Genomic DNA, 18,265 nt, shown 5'->3' on the forward strand with positions numbered 1-18,265 from the left:
TATGATGGTTAATACACAGTATGTCTCCCAGACGATGCAATACCGTCCGCACAACGCCTAGGCTTGCTGAGTATCAAATTATCGATCTGATCTTGGGGAATATTACACCACTCATCAAGCAATGTTCTCCGAACTTCCGCTAGACACGTAGGAGGTGCTTGACGAGCTGCAACTTGTTGGCCAAGCATGTCCCACACATGCTCTACTGGATTCAAGTCCGGTGAGAATGCTGGCCACTCCATGCGGGTGATATCCTCCGATCCGAGGCATTCGTTTACGATGTTTTTACGGTGGGTACGGACGTTCTTATCCATAAACACGAATTCTGCGCCCATGGCACCCCGAAACAAACGTACATGTTGTTCCAGAATGACGTTCCGATAAATTTAGCCTGTCATGGTTCCAATTTGAACATGCAGGTCAGTTCTGGTGCAATCCTGCACCACAGTAACGGTGTTCAGGATCACCGTCAATGATGTTCTCTTGGTAGTAACGGGTACCTGACGCTCTCCATATGAGTGTCCAGTGAGAATCAGACTACAAGCTAAACCTGGACTCAGCAGAAAACGTCACACACCCACAGTTGCGGTGTCCACAATGCATACTCTCTACTCCAGGCTAACCTCAGGCGACATTGAGTTGTAGTAAGTGGGGCACATTTGACAGGCCTACGAGCATATAGACCAATCTGCCCTAAGCGTCTGTACACGGTCTGCCTTGAAATTGTCGTACCAGTGGCTGAAGAGAGCTGACAAGACAGGTCTGATGCTGTGCTCTGTCTGTTTCTTTTGGCAATAACTGCCAAATACCGGTCCTCATTCGGCGTTGCAACTCGGGGGCGACCTGTGCTGTAATGTCTACTCACATTACCATCATCTTGGCCAAAGCCTGGAGAGGACACTCTGGGCGATTCCAAGTTCCTTGGATACTTCCAGATGGGTACGTCTACATTCCAGACGGCCGATAATTCTACCAAGTAAAAAATCATCCAAATGCGTCCTTTGTGCCATAACTATGTGGTTATTGCACTGAAAGGCTTAGAAAGCGCTTGCGAACAATTTTACTTCTTTGCCTGTATTCCTTATAAATCACTCTCATACACTCTCGTCATTGTGGCGTACTATCGGTGTCATCTGATGGCTTCCTGCAATTTGCATATGATTTTTGAAGATATGTGTAGCATTTTAAGGGTGAGATATGTATTTTAGAGTTCGATTTCAGCGTGACTCTGAAGTATCCTTAATTTGTGGACATGAGTGTCTAATGGCAGTTAAAACACATGTTTCATGAGGAGTAGATCTATAGAAAAGTTTATTAAATAAATACGGTTCCTCAACGTGAAGGCGTGTAAAAAGAACAACAAATTTTTCAGGTTTTTTCAAAATTTTCAAAAGCTATTACAGATATTTTTTTAGGATTCCGATGTTTCAATATCTTATCTATGCTCTGGTATAAAATTTTCACTTCGTTATAATTCACTTTTGCTTACAGTATTGTTTAAAAAATTTTAGAAAAAATATAATTATTTTTTATTCATGAATTTATTTCACGGCTTTGTAAAATAAATTATAATGCATTAAGAAAAGAAAAAAATTTCGAGAAATACATAATGGTTTCCGACATATCGTCAAAAGCTTATTATGATTTTTTTCAACATTGAGAGCGCCCCACTCGAAATTCCTTATTACTCTCAAAATTGTTATCAAATGGTTAAAAACTTTTTTTAGCCAGTTATTTCTTAACAAGCAAAGAATTGGATGGGAGAAAAATTGGTAGGCGTGAAGGGAGAATTCGAAATACTAATTAATTAATTACGTAAATTGATTTGTTTATTTAAACACACCTGTACCCTTAAGCAATTGAAAATGTGATAATAAATGCACGAAGTGTTGTTGTTATTGACTGCACGTCGAATAATGGAGAGGCCACTGTACGCGGCTTGATCTGCGTAGCAATTTGTTGAATCTGCAGTTATTAGTAAGAACCATGAGTCACGAAAACTGCGCTGAGTGACGTGCGCAATAATTTATGACTACCGAGTAGAAAGTGGCTCGCTCGTGCTTTTGACTAAGGAGACTTTTTAAGGAATGTTATTGAATTCGTACTCGGCAATTAAAAGATTTTCTAAATTATCCTTTTACTAACTACCTACACTCATTCAGATGTAAATTAAAACAAGAACTTTAGAAATAAGTGGAAATTGGCTAACTCGAATGATTTTAATTCAAGAATAATTCGAATTTTTTTCTTCCAAATACCTCATGTAATTCAAAACAAAGAAAAAATGTTAATTTTTTTTCTTAAATACTTGCGAGCCTTCTGTTCTCAGTGATAATAAGTCAATAATATTTAAGGCCTTGGACGATTGACATAAAGCATTCAATAAAAAAATAATAAAGAACTTTTAACGTTTTTAAAAATGTTATAACCTATATATATAATTGTATTTTTTAATTTGGAGTTGTATTGTGAAACAGTATTCAAAAGGCTGTACATTGTTTCTTTAGAAAAGTTACTTATTTATTGAATCTTTTAAATGAGCAAACAATTTTATTATAAATATTTTATTTATTGTATTTATTTTTGTTTATTATGTATTACACTGGATAACACAAGGGCTGAGAGCTTTTAACTGATTTTGTGTATATTTCACGTGTTGAAAACAAATACAGTTTTAGTTTCACTTCTAAATTCTTGTCCATATATATGCTGATATTCTTAGTTAAATTAACACATTCAATTAGGCTTAGAATAAAGGCCTTAAATGAAAAACCATTTTTCTTAATACATTGTGTATAAAAATTTAATTCTTTCAAAAAATAAAGCAGTACTCCTATAAATCTACCATACTTTAATTAAAAATGAAAAAATTCCCGTAACAAAAGAAAGAGTGTTTTGCTCCACTCCGTAAACCTGTTTTATTTTATCAAAAAAATAGTTATACCTTTTTTATGTCAACAAAAATTACTCGATGATTATCTCAAAACATAATCTTCTCCATTACCAAAGTTATAAGTTGTTCTTTTACTCATCACAGGTTTTTCTCTGTGGAAACAAATACAAACATTCTTTTTCTTTCTATTCATCTGATACTTCTTTCGAAGTAATAACCAGTTCTTTACATTTCTAGAATATTTTACAAATTAGCTCAAAAAATATAGATAACAGAGGGAAAAAAATACTTACGTATTTGAAAAAAATACAGTCAAAATCAATTAAAAAATTCCAGACACCAAGAAAAAAATAATTTTGTAGCCTTGTGTTGTTTATTAACATTGTTCATTGATAGTTAATTTCGAATTTCCTATTAACATAAAGTTAATTCTTCGCACTTCGAGAGGTAATTAGATTCAGTGATTACAAAGGCTGACTTTGTTATTTCCAGAAGTAAAAAAGAAATATAATTAACTTTATAAATTAATTTTCTCAGAAAAGGTCATCTACGACTGCTTGCAATTCTGGAGATATTTTTAAACTAATAAAATCGCGAAAATAATGCACCAACTCAGAGGATGTCTAAAAGGAATGCAACGGATTAAAATAGTTCTTATTATTGAAATTTCTTGTAATTAATTTAAAGTTAATTGTAATGATTTCTGAATTACTTTCGCTTGTCCCATAACTTGTGTCCCCAACGAGTCTAAGCACAAATGTTTAATGGATTTTACTGCAGAATGACGCATTAAAAAAACATTAGTAGTGATTTGTATTGTTTGTTTTCAAGTTGTACGGTATATGACAATTATTTTAAATGTCTTCTATTTGCCTATTAAAACTATACATTTATTTATTGAAATTACTATTTTTAAGCTTGTTATTATTGCTTTATTTTTTGAAATGACTTCAATTTATTTTAAATTTTGCTTCCTTTACTGCAAGTTTTAAAAATAAAAAAATAACTTAAGGAAATTCGAAATTCTATTCTGAAAAATCTTTTGACATTACAGAATGTGCATGTGTCTTTTTGATTAGTACATACGTAACTACGATTTAATTACGAATTTAAATACAAAAAAATCTATCTCATTGTATATGAATTCAAAGTGAAACTTGTTGCATGATTTAGTAATGGACATAAGAAATAAAATAATGAAAATCGCATTAAAAATAAAAAAAATGCAATTTTAACATGATAAAACGCTATTCCTTTGTAAATCGATATTTAATTTTTCATATACTTTTTTTATGCAGAATGATAAAAGAATTGCCCGAAAAGATGTAAAATAGTTTAAAAATCTGTTTTGTTTCGTTTTTCTTCTATCAATCTATTCTAATTATTATTTCTTCGATGCACTGCGAAATCCTATTACGGTTATGCTGCATGCCATTTTCTTTTTTCTCTTTTTTTTTTTTTTTCTTTTTCTTTTTCTTTTGTAGTATATGCACTAAAGTTGTAACGTAAATATGATAAACTGTCTTAACATATATGTTTCCTAGAAATTGAAGAAAGAAAAAAAGGCTTACTTATTAATGGAATTATGTATCAAATTTTATATCATAAAATACTATTTAGAAACAAAAAAATTAGGTGAATATTGTCTAATAAATAATCCATAACCAGTATTCATCTTAAAACATTCATTAGATATTTATACCTAATTGGAAATTTATTCCATTTAAATCATTTTCATGTAAATATTCCGTTTTATTTTTTCAAACTCTATTCATATTAATATCGCTTTCTTCATTTTAAAGCCTGTGAAATAGAAAATGACTCCGACAACCTGTGAATATTATAAAAAGGATTATTTTATGCCAAGGCAGTTTATTTAATCCCCCGAAAAAATATAACAATTATATTAGACTGCGGCATTTCATATCTACAGATAAGTGAGCAGAAATAAAACTGAATTAATATATACGTCCTAAAATGTATGGGAAATGAAATAAATGGTCGAGAAATATTTTACATAACTGAAATGTAAAATAATGAAAATGCAAACCTGAATGAAAGAAAGTGTCATTTGCCAAACCAAGAAAGAGTTTCCTCGGAAATTCGATTTCGTGCCATTCTGAAAACCTTCTTCAAACTCCCAGCACAGTTGGTTTTTCATTAAGAAATATAACAAAAAAAATAATAATAGGTGAATAAATAAAATGATAGAAAAAAATCCCACATAACTTAAAAAAAGAGGCCATTCATTTGTGTTCTCTTAAGGAATCACACCTTCGTGATGTAGCTGCATTTTGGAACTTTGCCTCGTCTATAAATCGATCCAATCTAATCGCAGCCTCAGAAAATCAACACACGAGCGAGCGGAGGCTCTCATTTGCGCTTCTTCTATGCCGTATAAAATTACTAAAGTCCGCTTTTATTATTTTTTTTCGAGAGTTTCCATTTTTTCCTCCATGCCCAAATCTAGACTGTACTTTCCGAAACCTGGCCTAATATACGTTTTTTTTTAGTTCCAATACAATTTCTAATACTCTTGAGACTTGGCATTAGGCCCCGGTAATAAGAGGTATAATTGTACATATACTAACCTTTTTTAGCGCCTAGGAAGCTCATAAATGTAATTAAAAGTTCTTTATAATTCTTAAAAAATTATTGCAAAAGTGTTTTCTTTTCTATAGCTTTTTTAATAATCCTTTTCTAACAAGAATGTGAAAATAATGCCTCCTTCAGAATGATATGTCAAACTTGACATCGGAGACAAAAGAGTTAAAGTTTCAAACAAAGAAATATTAAGTAAAGAATTTACATGTAGAATTTACCAGAACTTTCTAATCTGAATCAAGAAAACCTTATATAAGGCTATATGATTATAAAAACACACACATTAAATTAGACTTTCAAAGTAGATACAAAGAGAATTAGATCCTGTTTTAATTTTAACTGTTAATTTATAAAATAATTTTAATCGTTTATATTATAATAAACTTACTTGTGTGAACATTATTTAAAGTGTATCATACAAAACCTATCATACAAAAATGTAAAACTATAAGGTATATAGATAACAAAAAAATAGGATACTTCTAGAGTTCAAGCATCTTCACGAATCTGACTTCGGTGAAAATGACAAGAGGAAAAAATTTTATTCAAACCGACACAATTAAAATAAGCAATTAACTGCCATCTCGAAATTTTTCGGAAACGGAAACTAATTTTTTTCAATGCTTTGTTCTGGCAATACCTTTCTGTATGTGTATCAAATTTCCTTCAAAAATTTGCAAAAATTCTTCAGAAAAAATGTTGTTTATTAAGAATTTTCCTAGAATATTCATAAAATATATTGAATAAGAAAAAGATTTGCAAATTTTTTGGATTACCTGAAGAAGGAATGGAAGAATTTTCCATTGACTTTAGAATATGTCTGAATTCACATATTTCTGCATATTCCGTCACGTGAGTGTTGAGGAGATAGCCCAAATATAATAAACAAGAAAAGGATTTAACTCACCTCGTATCACAGAAAACTTTATAATGATTCACAATTTTAAACATTTTTTTGTTTTTTGTTTCTTGAATATTTCTAGAAAAGTTTCATCCAAATGATACGAAATTAATAGCATGACAATATGCCAGCAAAACATTATATTAAAATTCACATTCTTAACTGTTCATGTTCATATCATAGCAAAGTTTTCTTTCATTATTTCAAAGCGAAATAAGACAGTGTACATAAAACTTCGTTAAATACCTTTTAGATTCAAAAAAATATCGGCAATACACAGACTTTATTTTGCTGTTGTTGTTGCTCTTTAAGAAAAAGTAAACGAAGATAGTTTTCCACAAACTGGCATTTTTTAAACTTAATTCTTCGGAGGTATATACTGATTCATGTGAAGGTTAGAAATATAAAAAGAATAGCTCTGCATACTTATAATTTCAGTACATAATTTAAACTATTGTAAAATGGACATCATAAAAAATAATTTTTTCTACTTTATTCATGTTGTTTACATAATGTGACCATTCTCATGTTTGTGCAGCGTGAAATATACCGTGTAATTAAAAGCATCCTATACTGTATAATTAAAAGCATTTTGTATTAATAGATTGAGATCCGAATTCTGCATAAACCAGTTTCTTCAACATCCTTATGCGCAAATCAGTTCTACATATCTCGGATTGTGCGGCCACAGCATGGTAAGAATGGATCCTGCCTCATCTAATTCCTCAAATGACGCATCGTGATTCATCAAGATACATAATGTTATAACTTTGTTTGTACCAATAATATGAATAACATACAAAATTTATTTTAATTTTTGATTTTTATTTTACATTAATGAATTACACTAATTAATTTTAATTTACACCAATTAATTCAATTTTAATAATTTAAACACTTAATTTATTAATATGTAGAGAAAGCAGAAATTATGTAGTATTATCATATAGAATTATATGAATGTAAGCAGAATTATAGCATTATATGTATTAGTAATATTAGTGTGTAGAAAGTAAGAAATATGTACTTTACATATTTCTAAACTTTATGCAATTCAATATAACTGTTCGATATTCAGTCTTCTAAAATACCAATTTGAAAAAGAAAAAACTGTCATCATTTAATTTCTCTTAAAGGGCAGCTGCCCGATACAATGCTGATGTCTTTTTGAATGTTAATGGTATTCAACTGGAGATTTTTTTTATTGTTCTAATTAATTGGTTCCGAAATTATGAAAGTAAATATATGATATGAGTTCGAACTTCTGCAATTAAGAATTATTTGCTACTAGTACTTATATTTCCACGAATATTCAAAGCAATATTTATCATGAGTTTTGCTATGATATACGTATATATGTCACCTATCTGCACGTTTTATATAATTTTGTTAAAACTCATTATGTAATAAAAAAAAAGAAATACGGAAAATTTCGGATTTTTTTAAAGCCCTTTATTTATCCGAATTTGAAAGTTATTTTTACAAAAAGACATGCAAACAATTGTTCACAGAAAACAAAACTATTTATAAAAATTGAAAATAATATTTTTTGTGTGCGCGCGACATGAGATTGAGCATTTTCTTCATCGCTAATTCCTGGTTTGGTTCCTACATGACCGATGTTCAAGGAAAATTCGGGAGAAAATTCGCTTTTTCGAGAGATACTCGAAAACATTATGAAAATCGTTTCTTTCACTGGTTACTTAAGTGTAGAAATATTCAATAAGAAAGTGCAAATACCTTTGCTTTCAAATCAGTAGGTTTTGTGTAAAATACATAAATGATTTTAGTTTGTGCTGTATATTTTATGACTGAAATACTGTTAGTTTATAGGATACTGTTACTGTTATATACTGTTACGGATTTTACCTCTTCTCACCGGCGGGTTCTTTTGGATAGTGGTAGTGATATGGTGTGAGAACACAATATCAGCAGGCCTCAGTAGAAAACGACGACGACATTTATTTACACGAAGACACGAGTACACAAAGTCGACAAATACTTACCGCAGAGACGAACACAGGACAGCATATTACAGACGATAGTAGTCCACAAGTAGTAATCGTCCACAGCACACGAAGCGGCTAGACAGAATCCAGCAGGAGAGGTGATCCTGGGAGGTTCGCTTTACCGTCTCTCCAACGGCTGAACTTCTCGCTGTCTTCTCTCGCTTTAGCTGCCGACTCACTACTTCTCACAATTGGCTACTACACAATATACAACGCTGCCTACTCAGTAGACAAGAGCATTCAGCTCATAGCAGTTCAGTACTCTCTCCACACAACGCTGGTAATTCACCGTTGCTTCGCTATTCTCTGGAAAACTCGTTACTTGTCGGTGACTCCTACTACTCTGATTCACGACACACAGCTTGAGAGTGCCGGCCTTTTATAGTTCTCGGGAGGCGGAGCTAGAAGTTTCTAGACCAATCACGGCGTATCTGGGTGTATTTCGGTTCCAAGTGGATAGATCGTGAAAATTCTCGAACTTTCCAGCAATATCCATTTTGTTGCCAAATGGTCGGCAAATTTGTCGCCAAGCTCTGAGATTACTAGCTCGACATCCGGCAGCATCCAATACAGATGACTGTAAAACGGTATCTCTTATAATGATACTATTCGTGCTGGGAAGCAAAATTACAGGTTTTTAACAATACTTATATTTGTTACTTATATATATTGTTAGTTAATTTTGAAGTATTTCATTTTTTCTTATACATTCAATTAGAAATAATTACTTTTTTACTATAAGTAAATCCCAAAAAGTATCTAAAATTGATAATGACTGACGATGATAGAGGTAATAATACTGATGACCTATAGTATCATAATTGAATGAATAAACCTTTAATTAATGAAAGAAACGACCTTATGAAATGTGAACCATGATCCTTAAGACTGCATTCATAACGTCGAACAATATCGTAAAAATATCATACATTAAATTATGCTAATAAGAGCCACTCTAGAGTATGTTTAAAGCAATGAGTATTTGGTCAGTTTTTAACAATAGTAAAGCCATCCTGCTACTTCTGCTACAATACACTTCAAAGCGTCATTTTATATTGATTTGATCTTATTATAATTCGACGAACAACTTATAAGCTTTGAATTGATATAAAAAACAATTTATGATTTTTAAATAGAAATAAGATTTAACTCATTTTTCCGAAAGATACTCCATATGCATATAACATGTTTTCTGTTGGAAATATTATTCAGTATTCAAAATAATTTATAAGACATCAATAATTTTATATCAAAATAACACCAATGATATCTGTTTATTTATTCTGCGAAAATTTAGGCCATTTAACAAAAATCGAAATATTTTCTGAATGATGTTTTGCTTTATATATTTCTTTTATGGCTATAAAAGTAATTAGCGATGCGTGTTCGTGAGTAAGAATTGTTAAATGCAGATGCAAGTATAAGTGTGGAAATAAAAGAATATTATGATGATCAGAAAAAAGGCAATGTAAAGAATTGTCAATAATGTCATGCATAAGGATGATTAAAGAATTGAAAGAAGGGTTTACTAACGGCAAAATATTATTAATTATTTCTCCTATTTTCTAGTTTTCGCTCGATTCTCTATATGTGCAGAAGTAGATGCCTAAAAGACTGTCAATCATTTGGTATCAAGAAATTGCTGTAATTTAGAAAAGAATTAATGTTTCTAGTCCCATAGTGAAAAAGAAATAAAATTTATTGATGTCATAGCTCTATGTCAGTTTTAATTATTATATGTTACATGATATACAAACAAATAATATATTTATCAAAATTCTGAAAGTTAAAACGAAAATCACAAATGCGCGAAGTGTCTTAATTAATTCAATTTGTAATGACGCTGAAAATATATTTTAATTTTTATATAATGAATGTTCAGTAGTTTTTTGTTTATCTTTTATTATATAAATCGTGATTTTATGTTCTTCTGCCAATATTTTCATCCTTTTACGCTTTTACATCTAATTGATAATTGAGAGTTCTTAAATTATTAAAATATTTTATTGACATAAAAGCCAAAAAGTGCCCAAAATTTTAGAAATCTTGTACATAAGGACATGAATCAATGAATCTTTTACAAACACAGAGCATATAAAGTAAAAATAGAATTTTTTTACTGATATCACAAAACAAACTTCCTACTAAAAATTAAAAGTATCCTACAAAAACGACTTTAAAGCTTTGCTAGATTTCAACTATTAAATGATTATTTTTACAATAATACAAGATCCCTTAAATTTCCCTTTCTTTCACGCCGTTTACGTCATCCACTGCAGATTTTATAAAGCCCGCATAACGCTATAACTTTCAAACTATAAAGGATTTGAAATAAACAATAAGAACATAAAAGAAAAACTATTTGTTTCAAAAACTTCCGTTAAATTATCGGAAATTTTAGAGTTACTGCAAAATTTTATATATAATTGAATACTTCCTTGAAATGCCATGTATTATATTATGCACTTTAAAAGATTTCAAATTGCATTTACGTCTTTACTGATGATTTGAACCTGGGCGATTTAAATATTTCGGGGGCCACTGATACTGAAATTCTAGGGAGCTTACAAAATGCATCATAAATATGTATTTAAACGTACGAATTATCAACCCTTAAGTTTTAAATTTCTATACTTTTAATCATTGTAATTACGTTTTTGGCAATAAAGGCTATTATTTCATTCCTATAATAAATTTTATTATTCTCTATTGACCAATTCATTGACTCAGAAATTCTATTTTTAAATTTTTAATAAGCGTGTTACTATTCAAAGAAGTTAAAGAAGCGTTACATGAAACAATTGTATTTGGGTATCTCCTAGCAAGATAATTTTAAGCCTTACGAAAGGAAAAGCAATTATTATTTTGAAAGCAATATTTAATTAGTAATAAATCTTTTAGAAACATAGTTTAATTCGAAAAATGAAATTATGATGAATATTAATGAAATATTATGAAAGATAAAAATTAGAGAAATATTTTAAGTATGTCTTCATTCCCCTGGTACTCGCCTTTAATCCTGATGCTAAACCGAAATGGTAGCAATAAAATAGAAATTAAATATTATTATTTTTTTTAATTTTGAAGTAGAACTATCTGGTACCGGACTAAAATTTGTAGTCTTTCTAAATACCAATTCTATAACACACTTCTAAAAATATGAAATAATTATTCCTGTTTTCACAATTTTATTCTCCCTCAATGTTTAAAACCCTTCTAAAAGCTGCTAGATTCTTTAAATCCATTGGAAGAAGGGAAAAATAGCATCGACGACGTCAAATTACGTAAGAGAATCGTCCGTAGATTGGGAATCCTTGATTCTTCAATTTGCAATACCGGTTTACTGAAATTCTTTTTCTAGAACTTTTTTAATCAGTGTCTCAATATCATAATTAATTTACCAAAATTAATAGTTTATCAAACAACTGAGCAACTATGAAAGGATGAATGTCTGTGAAAGGATGCATTCTACAGACACATGAAAAAAAAATTTTAAGTGTCTTAAAGAGTAATTTTGTTGACTTGGGTATTGATTCTAGACTGATATCTGATAATGCTAGTTTAAGTCAGGTCAGCGCCGTATCCACAAATAACTCGAGCCATCAGTCGTTGTCTAACAATAACAATCCATAGAAGCAGAACAAGAAAAGTCAAAAATTTATATTAGGAGCCTTTGCCGAATGACAGGTTGAAATCTTTAGATACAAATTATACGAAATCATCTCTATATGCATTTAGTCATCGTAACCTCGTAAGTAAAAACTCGTAAAGCGAGAAGAATAAACACTGCAATTACAATAGCACGAAGTGAGTTCAAGTTATCTGCATAAACTACTTAAAATTCTGTATGTATGATGATGTAGTTAATTCCTAACTGTCATAAAGGGAAAGCATAGTATGACAAATAATCCCAATGTTGCATATAAAAGATATAGATATGGAAGCTGTAAGTTAATGATTTGAACGGAAATAAATACAATTTGACTTGTAGGCAGATATGCTTCAAAAGACAAACAATTTAATGAATAAAAGGTTTAGAAAAAATATTCTTTAGCCTTTTGTTGTATAGTAAGATTAGATATTCACCTACGATACTTCCATTTTAAAGGTATACAACGCTCATTATCATTGAGTTTGTCTTCTTGGAGTCTGGGTTTTGAAGCAGAATATTGAACGTATGAATAATATTTATTTTATCTTGATCCAGTAGAGCATTTATGAAACACTTTAGGGAGATGGATTTATGCTTTGACTGCTTGATACTTCTTTACTTAAACTACTGCTGACTATTCAAGAGCTAGAAACAGCCTTTGTAAAGAAATGGGAGAAAAATGACACAGAATTTACAGGATCCATTCAAAATTCCAAGACAAGCCGATGCTCAACCATCTTAGCTATTCGGGAAGGCTACAAGCCCTACTGATATCACATGAAATCACAAAAAAAAAACTAATAGTTTGAGTTTTTATTTCTTACTAGCCTAATACATTTTTTAAAAAATAATAAAGAGTAACATTTACCAAATCTTAGTAAAAACTATTATTTTGAATTTATATTTCCAAATACCGAGACTTTGGAATTCTCTAAAAGAGCTGAAGACAGCCTTTTTATCTGTTGAACTGAATAAAATTAATTTATACGCCAAATCTTTTGTTATACATTTGCAGGACTATATAAAAATGTCTGTTCTTTCTCAAAAGAGTCGTTTGGAACATTTCTTCCAAAAAGTAAAGTCATATTTTTCTCAGTGTATTCAGCAATAAAATAGAAAAATTCCATGAATTTTGGGAAAGCAGCATTATTTAATTTTGATCATAGATCAGTACTTACTCTTTTATCTGTCTAGGAACCGGAAGCTAGAAGCTGAAAGTATATTTCTGTTTCTCGATTCAGGAAATAATAGCTGAAATCCGCCGTCCATTGTTTGGCTGTAAGAAGAGATGGCACTTTTGAAATACATGCTGCTTATAGCAATTTGATCTCCCGTTGCTCTTCTTCCTTCTTTATGCTGACAGCCTTTTTTTTTCTAGCTCCTCGTATTTTTCCTCTGATTCTGGCCGTGAAATACGAGGTAAAGAACATCAAAAATAAATCAGCACTTTTATTCTTCTTCACATTTAGATACATGCAGTGTCTAAGTTCAGGTATGTTGAAGGACATACATAAAATTGCTTTCTCCTCACCAATTGATCCTATATTAAAAAGAGGCTTCATTTCAAACCAGGTTTATTAATATGTGTCATTGAAAAAGCTTTATGGGAAATTCCTTTTATTATAGGAATTAGTGAATCTTTTAGCAGATTTTATTTTTATTAAAAATGAGTTAATCGCAAAATAAATAAGTTTTTTTTTTTTTTTTTGCTGAAAATTTTATTTTTCTTTTTTATTGATGTGAAATACAATTTCTTTTTAACGAAGCAGAAAATGGAGAAGTAAAATGGTTTCATGAAGATGTGGTCAAATGAAGTGAAGTAAAATGAGCACAAAACAATGCATGAAATGTGTACATTTCCTTTTAAAAATGAAGTCAAATAATAAGTTTATTTCATACCGACATCCAATATTATACAAAAATAATTTTATCATGAAATCCGAAATGGTATATATAGTTCTTCCAATATATTAAAGAGTACTTATGCGGCATTCAAACGAATTCACCCAATCTCGACAGAAAATTTTATAGTTGTAGAGTGAACAATAGGGGTTAAAATGAAATTTCGATGGCTTTCCACAACTCTTTTCTCTAATATGAGTAGCAAATCGATGATAATTTTGATATTCTATGAATTGTATATCCTATCTTTATTTCCGCATTGGAATGCCTGATGCATTTTAATGCCACTGGAATGACATATCTTTTTTATCAATGCTTTCTATATCCATTTGAAACAGCAACACGTGTCTTAGACACGCCTATCCGATTTCTGAACAACGAATCTCAAAATCCATGCATTGAAGATATGAAGCAAAAATTTATATGATGTATTCCGTAAATATTTATAATTAAATCTGTTTTTGTTAATAAATTCATGTTAATACCGACAATAGCATTCTTTTAGACGAATGTCGATAATGTTGCAATAGCACTGTGTGGATTTATTTTTAGAAAAAATTGTTTTGCAAAATTTAACCATTATGGTCTAACAGAAAAACAGTTTTGAAATGACCTTTTGGGACACCTTACACATAACATATTTTACTTCTTTGGCTGTAATGAACACTGTAGCTCGTTTCCTGTGATTTTTTTGTTGTTGTTTCTTTTCATGAAGTTTAATTCCATATCGCCATAAAAAAAAATTCCGTACTCATGATCAAATTTAAAAAATTCCAGTCAAGACTTTAAGTATTATTTTTAAGTAGCTAAAAAAGGAGCTTTTTTGGCACTGAAATGCTTTCGATGTATGAATTATTGCAGCTAAAATGCGCTTTAGTTTATAGTTTCTCAAAAAAAAAACATACCACTGAGGCGAGCTACACTACTTCATTAATCTGGTCTTAAAAGCTGTTCCTGCTCCTGCAAGTTCATTACTAGAAGTTGTTCTTTTTAGATAAAAGATTTCCAATTATTTTTCTAATTAAACATTAATTTCTATCTAATAACTCAAAATTAAAACCTATTAATGAACGTAAATGCTGAATCTTATCATAAAACATTTTTTTTTGTTGTTGTTTAAAATCTTAAGCTCTCGGCATATGAGTTTCTATACTTAATGAATATTTTCCAATTAATTTTCAGTATTAAAATTTGTGTGTTAAATAATTAAAGTAAAAAAAAATCAGAATGAAAGGTCCTTGAATAGAAGCAGCCTTCAGAATCTTCATCCGCAAAAAAACATTGTATTGATTTGTGGAGAAATTTTGTTTTTCAGCCTTTAACAAAAAACTCATTAGAAGAAATTACGCAGTAATTGGTTGGGTTAAAGTTGATTTAAAAAAATTTGACATAAGTCCTCATGCATTTGTGAAAAAAAAAGCTTTCTAAAATATATTAAAAAACTTTATCAAGTGTTTTGAGGTATTCTTCTGTTAATGAACGGTACTAGAGTAGAAAGCACATAAAATATATTTTTAAGCACTGCGTTAAAAATTCTTTATTTTTTCTCAGAGTTTTGTTGAATCATTTAATTTAAAGTTTCCTTTGATTATAAAATTAAAGCTAATAAGAAACAAAGAAGGCTAACCAAAGAATTATAATCATGAACAAGAACTTTTAATCAGTAAATAAAATCTACTAATACATCGTGGGCAAAAAAACTGAAAACATTGTAAAAATTGAAAAATAATCATTTTATTAAAATAACTTGAGGGGTCAGCATTCCATATATAAGTTTTCTTTTCTTTGATCAAAATAATATAAGAATAAAAAAACACAAGTATTTAGTGTTTTAAAGAGAGACTACCAAAGAAATAGTTGAATTAGACTGCTATTTGTGGACCCATAGGCTCCCAACAATTCAATTGTGTCGATCTAAATAGGAATATCTAATGTCAGATCTGATTTTAAAAAATGTTAAGTCATACAAATCGTTGTTAATGAAACGTTTTAAGTTGAATCAGTATCAACTGCGTTTCTAGAATTCCGACATCAGAAGAACATGAAACCTTGAAAATGTTCTTTAAAACGTGAGGGTTAATAAACTTGCTAAACGGTTAGACGAAACTGGCATTCTGGATGGTTATATGTTTTCCAAAAACTCAAGTTTAGATGAATTCCGTGCTTATCTTGTGGTATCTGAAATGGGTAAACTAACGTGTGAGATACCGCAATGGGGACTGTGAAGCTGCAAGATGTTAAGGATTACAGGCATCGTTAGTGCGGAATATTTGTATTCTTCATGGAACTCTGGGCTGATATCCAAGGCAACAGCAGCTGTGCTATGAACTTTTACCAGCAGGCGCCACACAAAGGGGAGCTTTTACAAAGCTAGCTTTTTCCATATTTGCTCAAAAAAGTAACTGGCTACATAACATCCAATGGATATTTCTTTTCTCACAGCGTGGAGACTACATTATTCAAAATCGTTGCATCTCGGTGATTTTTCCCCCTCATGAGACAGTGGAGAAATCTTTCCATCTTTCTAAGATTATAGCATAGAAAGAATTCACATTTTCTATTATTTTAAGTGCCTTTGTAGAAGGCAATGTCTGTAAATTGTTAGAAAATTCCAAATGTTACCGCAGAGCTCTATTCATTTCTTTGAGTAGACATGCAATCCAGTTTCTTATAAAGAAAGAAAGAAGAAAGTGTGTCCTATAACAACAATGTTTAACCAGGATCAACTAAACTTCTCACTGAATATCAAAGGAAGTGTTTCCTGATAGAAAAATTCATTTGCCATTCAAAATTCATTCAAAGGGGACCATATCAAACTCCTATGGTCCCCTTGATCAGCAAATTTAACTTTAGTAAAATTCCGCTAATCGGATTATGTAAAATTGCCCATACATAGATCGCAATCTTCAACTTAGTCGGATGTAAGCGATGCAATTAGCTTAGAAGTATTATCCATAATCTCGGACATGTTGCATTTTCTGCAGCTGGCAGTTACTCATCCGCAATAGGCTCTATCTTTTGAAAAAAAAGATAAATTTGACTTTCATTTTGTGTAATTATTTAGTTTCTTATAACAATCTCTCTCCTCTTCCGATGACGTTTGTTTTCTCTAATTCCTTTTCAATGCTAAAATTTTTCTATAAGCATATAACACTTTCGACGCACACCGTTATTTGGTTTCATATGTTTTTCCTTTTTATTTCTTCCATTTTTTAAATGCCGTAGGATTGTTTTACTCTCTATCAATAGAAAGAATGTCAAATAGTATGACCCATTTTGAAAATTATGTATTTGGAGGTGTAAAACATGCTTAAATGATCGTTCGGGAGTTGCTGCAATCGTCGCGGCATTCGTTTAAAAACAATACTAAAACATATTTCTAAATTTTGAGCAACTTTTTCTTACAAGTGATAGATTATTTGTTTTTGATGGTATTCAATATCAAAGAAAATGGGAATGGAAGTTTATTTGTGCAGCATTTCTCATAACAAAGTGAGATATATCAGCAATAAATAATAAATGTCTTGAAGAATGTAAAATATTCGTGATTTGTGGTTTTACATCAAACTTGAAAGTTTTTATTTTGGTAGGCAAAGTAGGAAATGTGGGATCAATTTGCCCATTTTTTAATATCATTTTATGTCAAAGTACTTATTTTTGTGAATTCGTAATGATATTATGCCATTTTTTTTAATAATGAATCGAAAGATTAGTTCTTTATTTGGTTTTGGCGTCAACTTACAGACTTCAATAAACACACTTGACTCTTGAACTTGAAAATCAAAAACAATCTATACACTACTTGAAAGTTGAAAAACAAAAACAATAGAAGATGTTCTTTCTAAGATATGTCTATTTGGTCTGTTATAGAGAAGCTCCTGACTCTCGAAAAACAAAATTAAGGAAAAACAGATTACCCATTGAATTGTTCGATAGACATCCAAAAGAAAAAGGCAAGAGGAAATGGAAATTTTGAATGAAATAGTTTGTTAGGGGCAAACTGAAATGGCCGCATGTCTCTCGGAACCCTCGAGGAGAGACTAATAATCAAAATCTAAACTTTGAGGGAGCTTTACTGTGACTCAACGTAAGCCGTCATTAGTGAAAACATACTTAAATATACTGAATCTAACATGAACAAAAATCTTGTTATTTAGGCGAGGCATTAAGTACTCTGGAGCAAAACACAAAGTTCGTTTTTCGTTTCCATTTCGCAACTCTAAAACGAAAATGAGAAAGGTTTCCATCTACTTTAAAATGAAGGTTCTATCTTGTAATTCGCTCGAAAGTACAGTAAATACTTG

The sequence above is a fragment of the Argiope bruennichi genome, chromosome X2, assembly GCF_947563725.1.
Source record: "Argiope bruennichi chromosome X2, qqArgBrue1.1, whole genome shotgun sequence".
Taxonomy (NCBI): Eukaryota; Metazoa; Arthropoda; class Arachnida; order Araneae; family Araneidae; genus Argiope; species Argiope bruennichi.